The following is an 18,252-nucleotide window of genomic DNA, read 5'->3' as shown; positions in this document are numbered from 1 at the left end:
CCTCCTCCTCTTCTCTCTCTCTCTCTCTCTCTCTCTCTCTCTCTCTCTCTCTCTCTCTCTCTCTCTCTCTCTCTCTCTTTCTATATATATATATATATATATATATATATATATATATATATATATATATATATATATATATATATATATATATATATGTATAGATAGATAGATAGAGAGATAGATAGATAAATGGGTATATATAGTTGCCTATGGGGAGCGGGCCAGTCAGCCAACACTTAGAGATGATCATCAGTATCGGCGCACAGCGGTGCTAAGTCCTAATATGGCGGGGTTATATGGAGTTAGCATGGCAGGCCTGCACTGTGTTGTCTTGTGGTCCTCTCACGTCGGCCCCACACCCTCCAGCACTCATGCCTTGAGTTCGTCCTGCGTCGATTCGGATTAGTTTGGTTTTGATCGTGAACACGACCCAGGTAACCTCATAAGTCTGTTGTTGCTTAAGATTCATAGGTTTCGTCAAAATTTCTCATCGGTGTCATATTATTTTCCTTTTAGTTTGGAGTAAAACCTTACGCACATTGTGCAGTTCATTAGAAATTTTTTGCTTGGCAGAGTGTATAAAACATTAAGAAAGACACACATTTATTACCTCCTTAAATCCTATATCTTTTTTTTCATTCTTCCTCTCGTTTTCTGTTGCTCCTCTCTTCGTTATCCGCGGCGCGCCACTACGGCCGTCGCCAGAGGCATGGTGACAACTGTTGGCTGCAGTTAGTGCTGGTTTACGAGGTGACACTGCTGCTGTATGTGTGTTTATGGTGTGGGGTTGGAGGGGGGTCAGACTTTTTCAGCTTTTTCCCTTCAGTTACACCTGCGATGATCCTCACCTTCACATGTACTATCCCACACCAGCACCTGCAACTATCCTTTACACACAAAGTATCTCTCTCTCTCAGACTTGTGTTGTCCCTCATCCACTCCTGCACTGACCTTCTCCTGCACCTGCAATGTCCTTCCCACCCTTTACTACTACATCTCACTCTCCACAGTTCGTCGCCTACACTCGAACTGTTCCACCTGTTCCCTCGTCCACCATTTCTGTAGCACACACTTTCTGGTGATCTTGGATCCTGCTGCAGGTCGTATTATTGCCAGTGAGAAGTCATGCTCAACGACTATATGACTGTCCACAGACTGAAGTCAAGATGGCGTAGTCGAGGACCAATTCGACCCAAAGAAGCCCACCTTATCCTCCTCCTTCATAGAGTGGAAACTCGAAGCTGCTGGAGCCTAGAAGGAGTTGTAAGGGATACATAGTAATGGCAATAATTCCTCACCTTTCCTTCCCAACACCTCTCAGTATTCTCCGCCCTCCTTCCCACCGCACCAGGAACCTGCCAGTAAGATATTTGGTTGCGGCCGCAGATATTTCTGTTTCGTGTCTCGTGCGCGAGTCTGCTGCAGCGCTGCCGGTACGTCGCTGGTCATCGATCACTTTTCCCGTCAGGTAGTGAATGGATCGACGCTCTTTACTCTTGTACGTAAATTACCTATTAATCCTCAGCTGTTCTCATGTCAATTTTTCATAACGTTATGGAGATTAACGAAGGTCAGACTGTATTTTAAAACGAATTTGTGTTCGGTGAAATATTCGACCCACCCGTGAACATAGGGATGATATTCTCTAGCGTCACAATGTTCGTTGATCATTATGTTTTATATCGAAGACGACGCCCGATACTAAATCTGTTTTCTGAACCGTTTTGCAATTCGTTTTGGCAGGCGCACCACCAGCGATCGTCGTTCAGTTTTATATAAGAAACATCTCAAGTACATAATAACGTACATTTGGATGTTTTAAAAGGGTGGATTCTCTCACGCATATTTGTTTACTAAGCTCCATAAATACATGTTTGACACCTCGTGGCATTTCCTGTGCTCATGTTAGAGATCCTCACGCCATGCAGTTTGTCGGCGCATAAAATGAAAAAAAATTCCTGTAAATCGTTCATTCAGGCCTGATGTCGTGCACGAATTATAGCACGGAAAACTACGAATACATTCGTCTGAACGAGTGAAGTTGTCGGTGGATGTAGGTGCGAGAAGTGGCAACCTCCACCGGCGGGGTCAGGCAGGGTGGTGGTGGCCAGCAGGGAGTCAGTCTTAGCGCGACTCAGTGTTGTTTGGGACAGTGTCGGGTAAGGGCGTGTGACCACCGCTCCTCTGAACACCGCGTGAGCATGGCGCCCGGCTTTTATTAAAGCATTTCGTGATTTATTTGTGCTTGTCAACGTTATCGGCTTATAAAGTCTTGTGTCGATGGTGGTGGTGGTGGTGACATGACACTATTTACTGTGAGTCGTTAAGAAGATTAACTGTTCGTTTTAACTCGACACTTCATGGATGGATGTCATTGAGTGGAGTTCCAGTATAATTATGTTTTGATGTAATAGTAATTGTCCCTCATATTAATTTTCATTATATTATTGATATATTTCAGTGTCTTGCTAGTACTGTCAAGTGACTTCATCTCATACATTACAGACTGGAACGTGAACAGTCTTGGCCAAGGAAACACTAAAGAACTGTGAATGACATTGTGAACTGATGGTGGTACTTCTATGTATAATGCTAATGTGCCAGCCTTATGTGTGCAGTACATTATGGGACTTTTAATCTCGTCACCGGTGGAGATTTACGACATGGTTGGCAGTGTTTATGATGGGTGTGTTGTATTAAACATGCTGTTAATGCTGTAACATGTACCTAAAAGTGACTGCTATATCGTTATTTGCCGAGTAAATTTTTGTTTCTTATTTTCCCAGGTATTTCCGAGGTATGAGTTGCATACACATACATTATCAAGATTTGTAGGTCATGATAGTTGCATATTTTTATGTATTCAGAATTACAGCAAAGCATTTTCACCGATTCCAGAGTTTATAGTGGTATGATATATGTAGAGTATTATTACTAGCCAGTTTTAACATTTTCAGTGTCAGCCACTTTGTGAATAATGGATATGTATAAATGTTTGTATCAAGTAACCCACAAGAAATTTGCATGATTTTTTTTTTTGCCTATAGTATATGTTCATTAATGAACAGTATAGTATGCATGTTAAAGTTATATTCATACGCTGGTGCAAACATGGTGTGGAAATGCAATTCAATAGGAGACCAGAGATGGGAGTGACTTGCCAAATGGTAATTTACAAGATGAAGTTTGGTCTCACACTTTTTTATCACTAGGACCATATTCAAGGGTGTTACGCTTGCCAGAGTAGGACATGAAAAGTAGGGAACCCCGAGACGAATGCCTGGTAGTATCAGAACACGCGTATACAGGCGCTGTGGGTCTCCATCATAGCATAAATGCACTCTATTTACGTTGTATATTACGGGGTGGGAATTTCAAGGCTACATAGTAATAAGAACGGGATTAAGCGTATATTTTATTATCAAGAGTGCGTGAGACAGTTCATATTTTGTTCCTCCCATTTTCTTTGACATTCAGTCATTGAAAGGAAGAAATTTTGATATATTGCTTCGTGCTTTTGATTTTTTTTTTCCAAAACTGAATCGGATTTGATTAAGCTGAGTAAGTTGTGTGAGAATCTTTAGAAGTTTAGTGCTCATTGTTGTGGCGATGGTAAGTCACGGCTTTTAGTCTGCCACACACCTTACGCGGGGTGGTTTCAGTTGTGTGTGTGTGTGTGTGTGTGATGTTTGTACAGTGCGAGAAAGTAGGTTGCACTCGAGAGTTCCCATCAACTTTTTCTTCCATAAAACAACTTCATAAACTTGTGTGTAGCGTGTGCATTCACAGTTTCGTCCCCCTACCTTATCCCGTTCATCCACTTCTCTGTTCGTGTTGACACGTCTCTTGCTCATACCTTCTGTCGTTCTTTCTTTTCATCCGTCAGGGAACTGTTCACTTAACATCACTAATTACGTTCAGGTACTTGAAGGTTGTCAACCTTTCCCTGTATTCTCTCTCTCCACAGCCTCTCACCTCTCCCGGCAGAGCAGCTCTCTTATTTCAGCTTTCATCTTTGTTGCTCTCCAGTAGACTTTCCTTGTTAGATATTTTGTGTGTGTGTGTGTGGTGACCAGGTTTAAATCCCATACTCTAATTGAAGACTACTATAACTTAAATATTTTCTTGAACATTTCCATACCGGTGAACTTAAATGCATTTTGAATAGGACCCGAAGATAGTGTGTGTGTGTGTGTGTGTGTGTGTGTGTGTGTGTTGATAGAAAGGCAGATGATTTAGGTTCCTCAGTATTACTATCATTATATCATGAGAGTTTGATTGTTATGTGTTAGTTGAATCCGTCTGGCCAGGATGACAGATGCGTCTTTACTGGGGTTATTTTAACAATGCGCGACTCTTATTAGTGTCAAACGTGACAGCGATGAAGTTGTTTCAAACCTCAGTTGCCTGTGACGTCCCAAGACAAAGTCTGTAACGAGCAGGTGGTTCTGCACTCACCTGCTGCAGAATGTGAAGTCATGGTCCTTATTTGTTATGAGACGAACTTTGTTTACTGAGAAAATTGCAGGGAACACTGAGACACCTTCAGGGTAGTGGGAGGTTAGAGGTGTTAACATCCCTGGGGACCCCTCGTCTGGTCTCTGTACACTCCAGCTGGGTACGTGTAAGTACTTGGGTGTACACAAGTACACATCTGACACCTTACCTTACGGTTGATTCATATATTCATTCCATGATTTTTTTTTACGAATGTCCTCTGGTTGTCCTGTCCCTAACCGTTGTTGCATAAGAACTTATATAGCTTCAGGTGACTTTACCTAGCCTGGGAACATATAAGGAGGATCCTAGCATGGAAAAATGTTAGAAGTATCCAGTAGTAGATATAGCTACGTATGAGTAGTGCTCATATCAGCAAATGGGCAACGAAAATACCGAGCTCGGATTTTACTTTTCAACAACTGGTTTCGACAGTCTTCGAAATTAGTTGAGAACTCTTGCTTTCGTCTTCATTGCTGCCCTTTACCTATACGCACGTACAAGATGCTCCACTCCAGTGTTTTCTTTTATCTATCACTTGAATTTGCATGGTTAAGTGACATTAGTGGAGAATACCAGGAAGCGGTGTTGGGGTAGCAGAAAAATGTGAGGGTAACAGAAAGTAGTTGAGGGTACCAGCCGCAGTACTAGTATAGTTTCTCCGTTATTTCTAAGAAATCAAGGTCATCTCAGGGCACGAATGTGCCAACAAGAGCGGGGGGGCTTTTGTGCGGTAACTAAGGTTTAGAGTATGCTTGGAATGTGCGGGCAGCCGATAGTTGCATGTCGTATGGCTGGCCTTGGGCTGTGTGGGCGAGACGACTGAATGGACCGTGAGGTATTGACGGCCGATGGATGTACGCATGTTCTGTAGCCGTCCGTCTGGTGTATATTGCACAGACAGACAACGGTGTATGTTTTACGGAGAAACGAAGGGTATAGGTTCCGCAAACGGCCAGCGGGTGTATGTTCCACAAGCGACAAAATGGGTTACGTTCTACAGGTGTATATTCTTCAGGCGACTGACGGGGTTTTCTACTGTCGATCGTTGGGTGTATTTTCCACAGACGACCATCGGGCGTATGTTCTACAGGCAACCGGGTGGTGTATACTCTACAGGCGACCGATGGCTGTGTTCTACTTGCTACCAACGGATGTATTTATACCTGTGACTGACGGACGTACCGTATATTTTGCAGGCGACTGACGGTATTTTCTATAGGCGACCGACGTGTATTTGTTTTGCATACTACTAATGGACGCTGGACTGAGAGGTGTGGACACGCGGGCGTTCTCGTGGTAGACAGGAGGGAGGAAGCGCCATCTGGAACTTTGAGACAGTGTGGGCATACGGAAGTGAGATCTTTGTTTGTGTGTGTGTGTGTGTGTGGATTGGGTTAGTGGGTGACTGCAATAGTGTGCGGACGACACTTGCCGTAGTGTGGTAAGATGACGCAGAACCGTTGTGTAGGTAGATGACATAGTGGCATAGTGTAGACGGATGACGCAGTACCGTACAATGGTGTAGAAGTCACCCGGTAAGGTGACCGCCATCAGTAGGCAACCCTCGTTTCTTTAAGTGACAATGTAATCTAAACAAGTGTAAGTGGAGTATAGTACAGGGACCAGACAAGATAATGTACTGTAGCACATATTGACGTTAGTATATTGACTGTCAGGTGGGGTTAGCCGAACCTGTAGATGGAAACGTAAGATTACCTTACCTTACCATCACCAGCTTCAGGAGAGAGGTTCGCAGTGGGTCGGGTCTGGACGGCTGCGACTACACTGGGTTGAACCGGATGGGACTGATTCATGTATTTGTGACAAAAAACTGTGAATGTATTGTGAGCTGCTACCCCATCTGTCAGGAGGTGCGAGTGTTATGGGTGGGCAGCTGAGTGCGGACTCTGAGTGGTAAGAGATGAAAGATGGGCGGGTCTGGGACTGAACTCTGTGAATCGCGATAAAGGATGGGTAGGCGAGAGGAGTTCATTGGATGGCTGTTTGGCTAGAGTTGAGTAACGGGAGGCTGAGGGAGCAAACGTGGGTGGCCGCTGATAAAGTTGGGTGGCTGAGAGACTATATTGGGGAACCATAGATAGAGATGAGAGGCAGAGGGAGTAAACTGGAAGGCTTGAGATAAAGATGGGTAGAAGAGGGAGGGTGCACGGCACAGTAGGCGGCTTGAGATAAGGATGGGCGAGCTGGGTGACAGACGAGGAAAGGTTGGTAGGTGAATAAGGAAGGGAAGTAGATGGGTGAGTAAAGCCTTTGTGGCAAAGAAGTGGTTAAGGCACTTGGTGAGAAGAATGGGTTGATCCGGGATGGTTTGTCACTGAGTAGCTAGTGGCAAAAAATGGGTGGTTGAATAAGATGTGTTGGGTAAGATACAGTGAGGGCAGGCGAGAGGCTACTCCGGATGAGTGGAAACTCAAGATGGGGGAGAGTTATGTGGCTTACTGGGGGGTGTGGATGGCTGAGTGGTAGAGAGACGAACATGTAGGCTGGCCCGGAGAGAGATAAACAAGGGTGTCTAGAGATTGTTGCGGCTGGTCGAGAGAGATTGTAACTGGTTGTTAGAGACCATTGTGGTTGGTCGAGAGAGATCATATCATGGGTGACAAGTGATCAGATGGCCTTTTACCACAAAGTTAATTTGACATGATTTATGTTGATATATGAAAATAACTCAGATGCATTTTTCTGTTGTTGATTTGTTATACAGTGAACCTACGTGACATTAATACATAATTATAAATCTATTATGAAATTACATTGCCCTAATCAAATATACTGGTGCATGTAAAGCATAAAACAGTCGCATGCCTGAAGAAGTCACCGTAAACATTTAAAATGCTCCTCGTATTACGTATATTCACATGGAGAGTTAACTTGTACCACAGGAGTTTGACACCAAAATTAGAGGCACCAGAGTTGATGGTAAACTTATGTTCAGAAGGGAGTGGGATGGTGTACTCCCCAGTAGTCTGTCATATACTGCCGTACCGTCTCATGTTGGGCACGACACGAACTCACATCCAAATGAACTTCGCAAGCTTAGTACTAAGAACTAGAGTTACTAGATATTAAAAGACTTCTGTTGCATGAGTTGATACTGCGCTGGTTAACGTCCACTCCAACATCCTGCGGTAATGGTCTGGCTGCACCGAGGGTCCACCTATTTGTTGTGCTGTTCACTGGCTGCGGAGGGAACTTAAGAATGGACAGCTACCTCTGGTGTTTGAGGTGAACACCTGTCGTTGCTTTATAATCAACACCAGTTGCCAAAAGTGGCTCCAGTGTGGCGCGAGTTCCGAACTCCATTACAGAAACTTTGTCAAGAAAATATCCTATATTGGTGTATTATTGTTTTACATGATAATGATGAATTTTAATCCTGTCATTAATGTATGAATATATATATATATATATATATATATATATATATATATATATATATATATATATATATATATATATATATATATATATATTGCTTTTCTGTTATTGCCGGAAGGTTTGTTTACATTCAATCCCAAATGGCATGCAGAGGACACTGTTTACACTGACAAGTTCTGTTTGTATTTATAGTTGCACCCATTGTGTCAACCAAACCTCATTCTGAATCCACCAGGATATTTTTCAGTCCGACTGTAGTATTTATTTTTTAACATGTCAGGATAATGTTGATGTATTGCGTTCATGAAAAAGGTGATTAAGATTCAATTGACCGGAGTTAAAATTTTATGCTGTCAATCTGGTGTTCATCGCGCGGCAATGGCCATAAATCCAGAATCCATGCCGCACTTTGTAGACGTTCGTGGTAAGATGAATTACATGGTTGGCAAGGTTGGGGGAGTGGGTGGGTTGGACGACCAGGTGGATGACTTGGGCGACTAAAATAATGAGCCAGCTGGAGGCGGCCTCACGTTTAAAAGTCTTGGATCCTTTTAACAAGAGTCTTAACACTCTAACTTTCAGTTAACGTGTTGTGATCGCAGTGTCTCAGTTCTCGTGGTGCTGCAGCCACTTCCATTCAGCTCCCAAGATGCTGCTATTGTATCGTTTCTGCTCACACATTGTTACAACTGAATCCTCTCCGCCCACACAGTGTTGTAGTTGTGTCCTCTCAGGTGACACAGTGGTGCAGCAATATCCTCTCAGTTCACACAGTGTTGCACAGCCTCTTATCTGTATTACCTCCTCTCAGGTTTACTCATCCGACACACACACTGCGTCGCCGAGGGCAGCCGCGAGTGTGGGTGTACATAGTCCTTATGTACGTAAGCACACACGAGGCTACTTATCAATTAATTATCCGTAACGACGACTCGATAAATTATAGTGGTCCGGCGAGCCTTGCCGCTAATGAACAGAAATTGCCGACCGGAAGAAGTAAATCTTGTCGCGAGTGTAAACTCATTGTTACGGGGGGGGGGGGGGGGGGGGGGGGGGGCTACTGCCTGACTCCTGAGCACATAGTGTGGGTCGATAGTACCAGACCCATCACTTGCTCAGGGTCTCCAAACTGCCACGTGCTTTTGGGCGTCACGCTACACGCTTTTTGGGTCTTTTCGTTGCGTGTTTTGCAGCCATTGTACTGTGTCTGGGCCAGCTAACGCCGAGCGCTTTGAGCTCACCTCGCACCACATTTTTGGCTCTTAGTTTACAACATGATAGAAAAGAAAATGCTGTTTGATATTTGAGAATATAATAGGGATTTTCTGGATGCGAGTATAACATTACCAGCAACTACATTAACCCTACTACAGACATTCTTTTCCATATACAAATGTGTTTGTTTATCATTACTTAAATGATAATTATGGTGTCCATTTGTCTCTGTAAATAGAGTAACGTTAGGAGTAATTACTTCAGGTTTCATGGGCAAGGGTAAGACTTATGTTCTCTAAATGGCAGGTATTTTGTGGAGTTTTCTCGTTGTGGGTGAAGACATTGTTATAAGATGGTTAAGGTGTCCTGGAGTGGGGTTGAAACGCGTTGTTTTATGTTTATTGGCCCCGGGTGAGTGGAACTCGAACCCTGTCACAGTAAACAGTTATTCGATAACCTGCGTTACGTAAGTCTTGTATAACCAGATCCTTTATTTCTTCAAGCGCTTGAAGTAGAGGGTGATTATATAAACTAGATAGTAGTCAGGTTGTCATGGTGGCGTGGGAGTAGAGGTTCCCAAGGGAGGTAGTTAAGATCTAAGTGAATCTTTCCCTCAGCTGGCTGGCTCGCTACCACATATTTATCTTGGCCACAATCTGAGGCTCGGTAGAACATCCGCCGTGGGGGAGCTCCCTACTCCTGTTCATTAGCCGTGAGTTATAGCTTTCCCCTCTGACCTCACGTTTTAGTTACAGAATTGTATAGTTGACCCGTTGTGACCTCGCTGGTAGATTTTGACTCAGAAAGATGCAGTTGCACACCTTGTATCCCCCCCCCCCCATTGTCAACAGTTTCTACAGTGGGTCTTATGAAAGACTTACTTCTGACGATGGCGAGGCCATCTTCTCCCTCTGGCAAACCCTGTGATCGCGTCCCCAGCATCAGTAGCAACATCATCGCGGGTGGAGCCCTCCAGCAGGCCGCCTCCCGACATCCTTCATGCACTCCTTGCTAATAGCTAGGTTTAATTAGCAAGCTATAAACCACCATTAAACTGACCCAAGTGTTCTGCGACTCCACGCCCGTCCACCCCGTGTAATAAAATTTTATGGCAGGATCACAAACTTCATGGTTTAATATGTGACCAGGTTGAATAGTACGGCCGACGAGAAGGTGATTAATGTTGTTTGCCTGGCTGTGTGTGTGGTGGTCAACCACACCATCTCTCTCTGGGGAACAATACTTGTCGACCACACCTGAGGTTGTCAACCACACCATCCCCCTGTGGGAGCAGAGGTTGTCAGCCACACCATCCCCCTGTGGGGAATTGTGATGGTCTACTACGTCATCGTAATGTTGTCCTAGTAAGCATCTCCATCACCTATGTTCAGGAAGTTGATGACAATTGTATTATCTGTTAACTGATAACAGTTCAGCCTGGCGGTGAGTATATGAGAAAGTACAGGTGAGGGTTATACGTCATGCCACCCCTGGCCTCAGTCCCCCAGGTGGTCTGTGCTGCTGCCGCCTCTGTCTTCAGCGGCGAGGGACAGAGGATGAAAATGTGTCCAATGAACCAAGATTATATCATATCATAATTCACCGCAGCAGAGGTCCTGGCTACTGAACCACCCCCCCGGCGGTAGCCCTCCCTGCGCTCCCGTAGTGGGACCGTCACACAAGAGACAGACAAATTACGGTAGGTGAATATATTTGGTCGTTATACTTGTGGCGGTGCATAACAAGTGTGATCATGAGGGCAAGGCGAGCCCCTGGCGCGAGGGACGCTCGCTACTTCTGACGTAAGAGGCCATATTTCCCCAGATGCTTAATTGGATTTACTTTAACCTTTGTTGAGGTAGGCAGGTCGTCAGGCCTGCCAGTGGAAGCGTCCCCTTTGGTCAGCTGTTTGTATTGCTCGTGTGTGTCTTCTTCGTTACTTTTGTAACACTTGTAGAACAAAGCGTACGGTTGACGAGGTCATCCACTCTGATTAGCCTGTTTGTATCACAGTTAACTAATGACAGAGGGGCAGGTACATGCCAGGGATGGATCTGCAAGGATGCCATGCGCTGTGTTACGCAAGTCTTGGTGGCTGGTCATCAGGCATGAGTCGGTGCTACCTCCCACTGGGCGTCGCTCCACGACACATTATACCATGCAAATAAGCAGAAAGCGGACCCGTGTGAGAAATTACTGTGTGAAAATAACTTAGAAGGGAACTGCTGTCCTCGTCGCCACTGTAGTTGTCTTTGCTGCAAAGCTCATCCTGCTGTTGGTGCTGTCCTTGTTGCTGAGCTATTGTTGCTGCAGTAGCTCTCCTTATGGCTAAGCTGCTCCTGCTGCTGCTACTGCTATCCTTGCTGCTAAGCTGCATTTGTTGCCGCTGCTGCTGTCCTTGTTACTAAGATGATTACTGCTGCTGCTGCTACATGCGTATCTTACATACTGTAGGTCACCCCTGTACCCTTTACTATGGTATTTGTTAGCCGGTTGTTACGGTATGTTTATCCCCGTACGATTCTCTAAAACTTCTAGCGATCTGTGGACATTGAATAACGAATCAAGTGATCACTATCAAACTTCCTCTTATCTTCCTTAGCTAAGTTTTGCATACATTATCAAGATACTTTGTACTTAACCTTTTATTATGGTTGCATTAACGGAGACTTTATTAGAAGTGTAATTTAACTGGCGATGGCAGTAGTGGTGCTTTGATGACTGGTGCACTACAGCGAGATACAGTAAATACAGCTTGAATCATTTTCATGATCAGTTGGGCAGTATCCCGATATCCCTCCCTACAAGAACACAGTTTGCTCTTGATTGGTACTTAGGTTTTATGATAACTACGATGTGACTGGATTGGTCGTGGCAATTTGAAGCCACAACTTCATTTGTATTAGTCATGAGGGAAATTTCCCGTCCTGTGTAGTAATTAGCTTACTCTCCAAAAGGGGCGATTAACCTTATACTCTGCTGCTGCTTGTGCAACAGATGTGGAAATTAATTTTGTCTTTCTAAATCCCATTTTGATATTCTGATTTGATACTTGACAAATGTCCAAATCAAATCTCACAGGAGCCTCACATTTGCATATCTTATCCGTCTACTGACTGATCTTATTAAGACCATAATTTTTCCCTTTCGATGACTAACCTTTCATAGCCTCGTCACCAACGTCCTCTCCAGATTATACACCTCATTCCTCATAGTGGTGATTACCCTTGAAGGTAAGCTCTTGGCCTTGGCAGTGTATGTTAGTCTTGCTTTCAGATCGTCAATGAAAGTTGTGCGGGTAACATAAGAAAATAGAATCGTCGTGAGTCTGAGATTAGGCAGAATATATGGGCTAATTTTTTTTACCGATTATTTACTTGCCTCATCTGTCTCACAAATGGGGCGAAATACCTTGTTTGTGGCCACCCTTCACCTCTGTGCCCACTGGAAAATGGTGGATGGTAGTTAGATAATCTTATACCTGTGAGACACCAGCCCAAAACATAATCGTCAGTCTCTCCCCAGCTCGGGATGAAACTGGTTGTTCGTGAGGACGCTGTTATGCACATATCTTACTGATGATCACGGTAGTGTCGTCAGGTTTTGGTGTTGTGGCGAGTTATCCTTCCCTTTGTTCCTGGAGTGAGGGGTAGGAAGGGACTCCCCTGATGATTCATCCATCTCTAGTGCTTTGCGCATGGCCTTCATTCCTTTATATGACTTTGCAATGGTCTCAACAGCTCGAGAGGACGACCTGCTGCGCACGTCAGAGTGTGCCGTGTGGCCACGAATTCGTCCCTTCCCTCCCCACTCGTCACGGTCTGGGTCCCGCCGTCTATCTTCACCTTTTATGAGTGTTTTTAGAGAATCCAATTATCATAATTTTGATGCTTGACGAAGCTTTGACTTTGTGGCTGATGTGTGGCACTGCAGGTGTGTGGTGTGGTGTAGGTTGTGGGGCTCCTTGTTGTTAATGTGTAGATGTGACCTGTGTTATGTGGTCCTTCTAGACGAGTTGGTACATGTGGCCTGTTTGATTGATGTGACTCCTGTAGGTGCAGTGGCTCCCCGGTGATGGTTACGCTTTTGTAGTTGCTGTGGCATTCCCAGAGAGTGTGGGCTTTTTAGAATGTGACCTTTGTAGAGAATATGGCATTTGGTAATACTGTATTCAGTTAAAATACTGGGAATTTCTCTCCCAGATGGGCAGTCCTCGTATCGACAGCCCAGTATATAGAATGCATTTCCAGCTGCAATTGTGATGGGTCAGAGGAAGGGAAACTGTTTATCTTGAGGCGTGAGAAGTGAGGGACTCGCACTCACCTGGTCCCCATGACCCCAGACATCTGACTGTAGGAGGACACACTGGTCGGCTAAGAAGGGTTAGGCCGACGTGTGTGTGTGTGTGTGTGTTTGGCCCGTGTTAATGATGTTAGGTCACCCTACGAAGTTCCCCGCCGTTTATTCCATAACTTGAGTTCTCTCAGCATGTGTGTGTAAATTACGAGGGTTTGTTGTTTTTCACCCATATATTCTCTCCATCTTTATCGGTAATACAGAATTGATCTTTCTTTGAAATTAGTGAAGTGTGTTTGTGCGGATTGCTGCGATTGAGGGTTGTTCTCTTATGGTTTTAGTTTTGAAGTATATATTGTCTGGAATTATAAAGACAAAACATTTCAGCGAGAGTATGGGAGAAGGACACATATGTAGGTAGGTGGAGGCCAGTATAGGGTGTACAGTGGGTACAACGGATGAGGATGACACAACCCATGATCCTGTTATACCCTGGTGGTAGAGGTGGATGGGGATGGAAAGTAGACAGATGGGGTGTGAGGGAAGTGTTGTGAGGTGAGGAATTAGTCTGCCAGTATAAAACATTTTTAGAGAGAGGAGGTAGGGTTAGAGGGAGACTTGTGATATGAGAAGGTGTGGTTCGCACAGAAGGGTCAGAGACTTTGCAAGATATAATGAATACTAGAGTCAGGGAGGTGTTGGTTACTTAAAAGTACAAAGGGTAGGTTAAGGGGGTGTAAGGACAGTAATTACAGAGGTAATTGTTTAGTGGGAATTAGAATGGTAAAAGGTTAGAATGAGAGTGATTGGAGACGATACATGAGTGATACTGATAGGGATTAGAAGAGGAGATCATTGATTTGCATAAGATGCAGATGGTTGGTTGTAAGTGGTTTCAAGGGTGCGTGGATGAATTGGAGAGCCTCATCTAGATAAGATTCATGTAAGGGAAGGTATAGACGGTAAGTGGATGGAGGATTTGTGGGTGGGTAGTTGAGGGTGTAGGTGGTTGGAGGAGGAGGAGGAGGGGAAGTTTGGCAGAGGACCCACACCTGTTTGTCATTACCGTGGAAGGGAGCATTACAAGACCCGCTGGGGTTGTGGGGAGGCCACCTCCTCCCCACTTGACCACGGGGCTCTGGTAGCTGACCACAGGAACATGGGAGTACTAAAGAAAGAGAGACGGTGCCTGCCTTTGGATACCTACGTCAAGACTGTGCCACAAGGGAGGGCCAACGGCACATTCTAGCCCACAGGAAAATTAAGAGATAAGAATGAAGAGTCGTGTGAGTTACACGTTGTCATGTGGCATGTTGGGAGATGGAGTGTGTGTGTGTTTGTGGACTGAGTGTCAGCATCCCACGTGTCTGTGAGGCAGAAAGTAAAGATAGCAGCCTGGGCCAGGGAAGGAAAGTTGACAGAAACTATAGTTCTGGCATACGACGTCGCCTACAGTAGCCCCTCCGGTACCCCAGGCGACAGTACCTCTCTGGTCGGTGGTTCCCTCCCGGCTACTACCGAGAGAGAGAGAGAGAGAGAGAGAGAGAGAGAGAGAGAGAGAGAGAGAGAGAGAGAGAGAGAGAGAGAGATTTAGAAATAGTGGCATACAGACGTAATAAACAAACCAACATACTAGCTGTTATGCACAAACGTTAAAAGCGAGGAAAACGTCATTTACCGTTAGAATTATTTTAAAGTGCAACATTGAGGCAAGAAATGCAAAGAAAATAGAATTCCATCATATCTGGTGGAGCTCACTCGCTCTGAAAATGTGCGGGACTACCAGGGGAGGAATGTAAGCCATTCAAGTGCTCAAGTTAAGAAACGTTAGAGGTTATTTTCGAATTTACTCCACAAAGTCTGGGGCCTTTTCTTCGTCTGCTGTAGTGAATACTTGACTTTGTTTTCTCATCTTTATAAACTTTTGTATTACTGGGTTTCGTATATTCACACTAATGGTTTATTATGGCGAGCACTGTTTCAGACGGAACATTGCCTTGCTGTGATAAATCTTACACGGGTTTGTGTGGCTGTCTTCGACCCCTGGAGCTCGGTCTGTAATTAAGCTTCCATGGTGAGGGCTTGGTCTGCCGGGCTGTTTGATGCGATTCATTTTTGCGTATGTTACGTAACCTGGCTGGGTAATCGGATGTGCACTTGTTGTTCACGCATGTTGGAAGTTTTGAGATGATATTTGTGATAAATTATGTATCAAGAAGGAACTAAAACCAGAATCATACAAAGCTGGTCAGAAAGTAAAACAAGTCAGGAGCAGATGGTTTCTCTTTTTCTTTAACTGTAAGTAAACTAACAAATATTTAGCCAGGACAAATCCGTGAGAGCCTAGAACCACAGCCGTGGATGTCAAAGACGGGGGAGACCATGCATACCTGTCGCTCCACAAACACCCTGTAGGAGACATTTCATGCATGTGTTGCGTCTGTGTGCAGTCATGCGGCAACTCTAGTGCCAAGATCATACGTACCAGTATGGGTTGTAATACTGGCTTGATCAATACACCCTTTGTTCCTGTCACCCATGTAATCACAGGACTGGGGTTCGATGAGCTCATGATATTTTACGTATCAGGTGTGTCCTCTTAATTTTCTTTTCCATTCTCAGTTGTGTCTTGTGTCATGTTGATGTTGCAGTAAGTAAGTAGTAAAGTGTTTATGTTATGCGTTGGATTTGCGAAGGTTGCGGGTCAACAAGCATAAGGCGAGGTTAGAGCTGTGATCTAATGTTTGGTGGCGCCACCTGACGCAATCAAATTTGTCTGTCAAGATCTTAAACGGAGGGTCAATGGGGGATCTCGGCGGGAAAATGCCTGTCCATTGAACCATTACTTTATGGAGAGGAATCATTCACCTGCAGTAACTCTGGTCATTCGCTACGGAAGAGTCATGATTCACCGGCATCTCCTTACCGAAATGTCATCATTCAGAGACAGATACGTTGCTGTACGACTGTGGTTCCTGGACACTATACCGTTGGGCATATACCGCATCCCGTCAGTGTGTGTGTGTGTGGGGCGACGAGTGTGGTGATAGATACCCTGTGTGCTCGGAGTATAGCGAGATTCTATACTTTACGCGTCGTATTTCAGCGGTTTCATTATAAACATGCGTTCGTATATCGCGCTTCAAATGGCGGTAATTTTGTATAATATATGATTAATCAGTCGTTGATGATATATAATGTTATATTGGACTTCACTCATTGTTATGTATAATCATTTATATCATGATATTGTAGTATCACTCGCATATTTATTCATCGATTCTCTTTATTTTTATCGTTAGTCCCGTATGGGCAGTCGTCAGTGTACCTTTCTTTAATTATTACCATACATCATATCATCAGACTGCGTCACACATCATCACAGTGCGTCACACATCTCGCTTGTCAACATTTCATAATGCTCTGGTGTGTATACTTGTGCAATTATTATTATGTCACTTATTTCTTTTTTCTATATTTTCTGTACTGGGAGGATTGTTGCACTCGTAGGTTCCCATCTCTTGATCATTCTCTACTTTCATACAAACTTTTGAACATGTATCCGCTGTTGGCATTTACCACATCCTTGTTAACTCTATTCCATTCATTCGTCACTTATACTATTAAACAACTTCTTTACGTCTTTTTCAATAAGTTTCATGCCTTATTTCATGCTGCGTTTTCTAATGGTTCTATCCCTACATCTTTCGATCTGTTAGCTGTCTACGTTATTAGGCTGGTTCAAAAACTTAAAGTTTGTGAGCAAGGTATCTCTTACTCTGTTACATATTGGAAAAAAATAAAGCTTCATACTTTTCTTTGTAAGGCAGTTTTGGTAATCGTGGTACCATGTATGTTACGCTCCTCTGGACCTTCTCTGTTGGTTCTCATTGTTTAATGCGGTGTTGGTGTGTATGAGTGTCGTTGGCAGTGGATGAATGCTTGTATCACTGTTCATTTTTATTCACTTGACACTATACCTTGGTCCGTGTTGAGCTGGTGTGGCGTGGTTCCATCGTTCATGGTACACGTTCTCTCTCTCTCTCTCTCTCTCTCTCTCTCTCTCTCTCTCTCTCTCTCTCTCTCTCTCTCTCTCTCTCTCTCTCTCTCACACACACACACACACACACACACACACACACACACACACACACAATCATATCCGTATTATAAACCCTTGTCCAGTTACGCTTACCTATCCCATCAACCTTTAATTCCATCCCAACATCCTCTGCTCCCGTGCCATTGTCCTTCACCTCCTTCCGCTATGACCCGCCTCCCTCCCCGCCATCTCACTACACCTCACCTTCCAACCTGGTCGGAGGCCTTTCCTGGTATCGCTGGTAAAAACAACAAAGAAACTTGTCCAAACAAACTGTTAAGCGTCGCCTCACATGTTCAAACAACTAGCGTCCCCCCTCCCCCCTCCCCTTCACATCGCCCCACGCATCCTGGCTCCCCCTCGCTAATTCAGCCCCGATGGCCGCCGCGCCCCTCACTCCCGCCGCGGCTGTTTGGGCGTTCACTTGTGCGTGGTGGGCGGGAACTCCGCCTCTACAGTCCTTGTTAGGGTGGAGTTTTGCAAAGAAAATTGTTTGGGATAAGTTGTTGGGTAGTGGAAGTAGGATGGTTGTTAGGTTGTGGGGCATGTTATAGGATGAAGTGCAGGGACGGGTTGTTGGTGGAGTGGATAGGGTGCTTGTGTGGTCGTGAGGTTGACTTGACGGGTGGTGAGGGTGAAGTAATTGTTAGTTAGGGTGGGGAAGTTATTGGGTGACAAGATTGGGGTAGTTTGTGGTTGGTTACGATGGGTAATAACTGGCTGGTGTGATTATTATT

General features: G+C 44.6%; 1 protein-coding gene across 2 annotated transcripts in view; it reads left to right on the top strand.

The window, feature by feature from the left end:
• The window catches only part of LOC139756541 (inactive tyrosine-protein kinase transmembrane receptor ROR1-like), a 535,210-nt gene that overhangs the window by 93,084 nt on the left and 423,874 nt on the right, over positions 1-18,252 (top strand). Inside the window, exon 1 of one of the 2 annotated variants that reach the window (XM_071676097.1) lies at positions 2,139-2,198. The exons of the other annotated variant lie outside the window; for it this stretch is intronic. The gene's annotated coding sequence lies outside the window, so the exon portion shown is untranslated. Of the gene's footprint in view, positions 1-2,138; positions 2,199-18,252 lie in introns of those variants that run through there. 2 annotated transcript variants of the gene reach the window in all.

This window comes from Panulirus ornatus, chromosome 22 (assembly GCF_036320965.1).
Source record: "Panulirus ornatus isolate Po-2019 chromosome 22, ASM3632096v1, whole genome shotgun sequence".
NCBI classification, from domain to species: Eukaryota; Metazoa; Arthropoda; class Malacostraca; order Decapoda; family Palinuridae; genus Panulirus; species Panulirus ornatus.
Note: the sequence above shows the minus strand (reverse complement) of the source record. Positions and strands in the feature narration are given on the sequence as shown.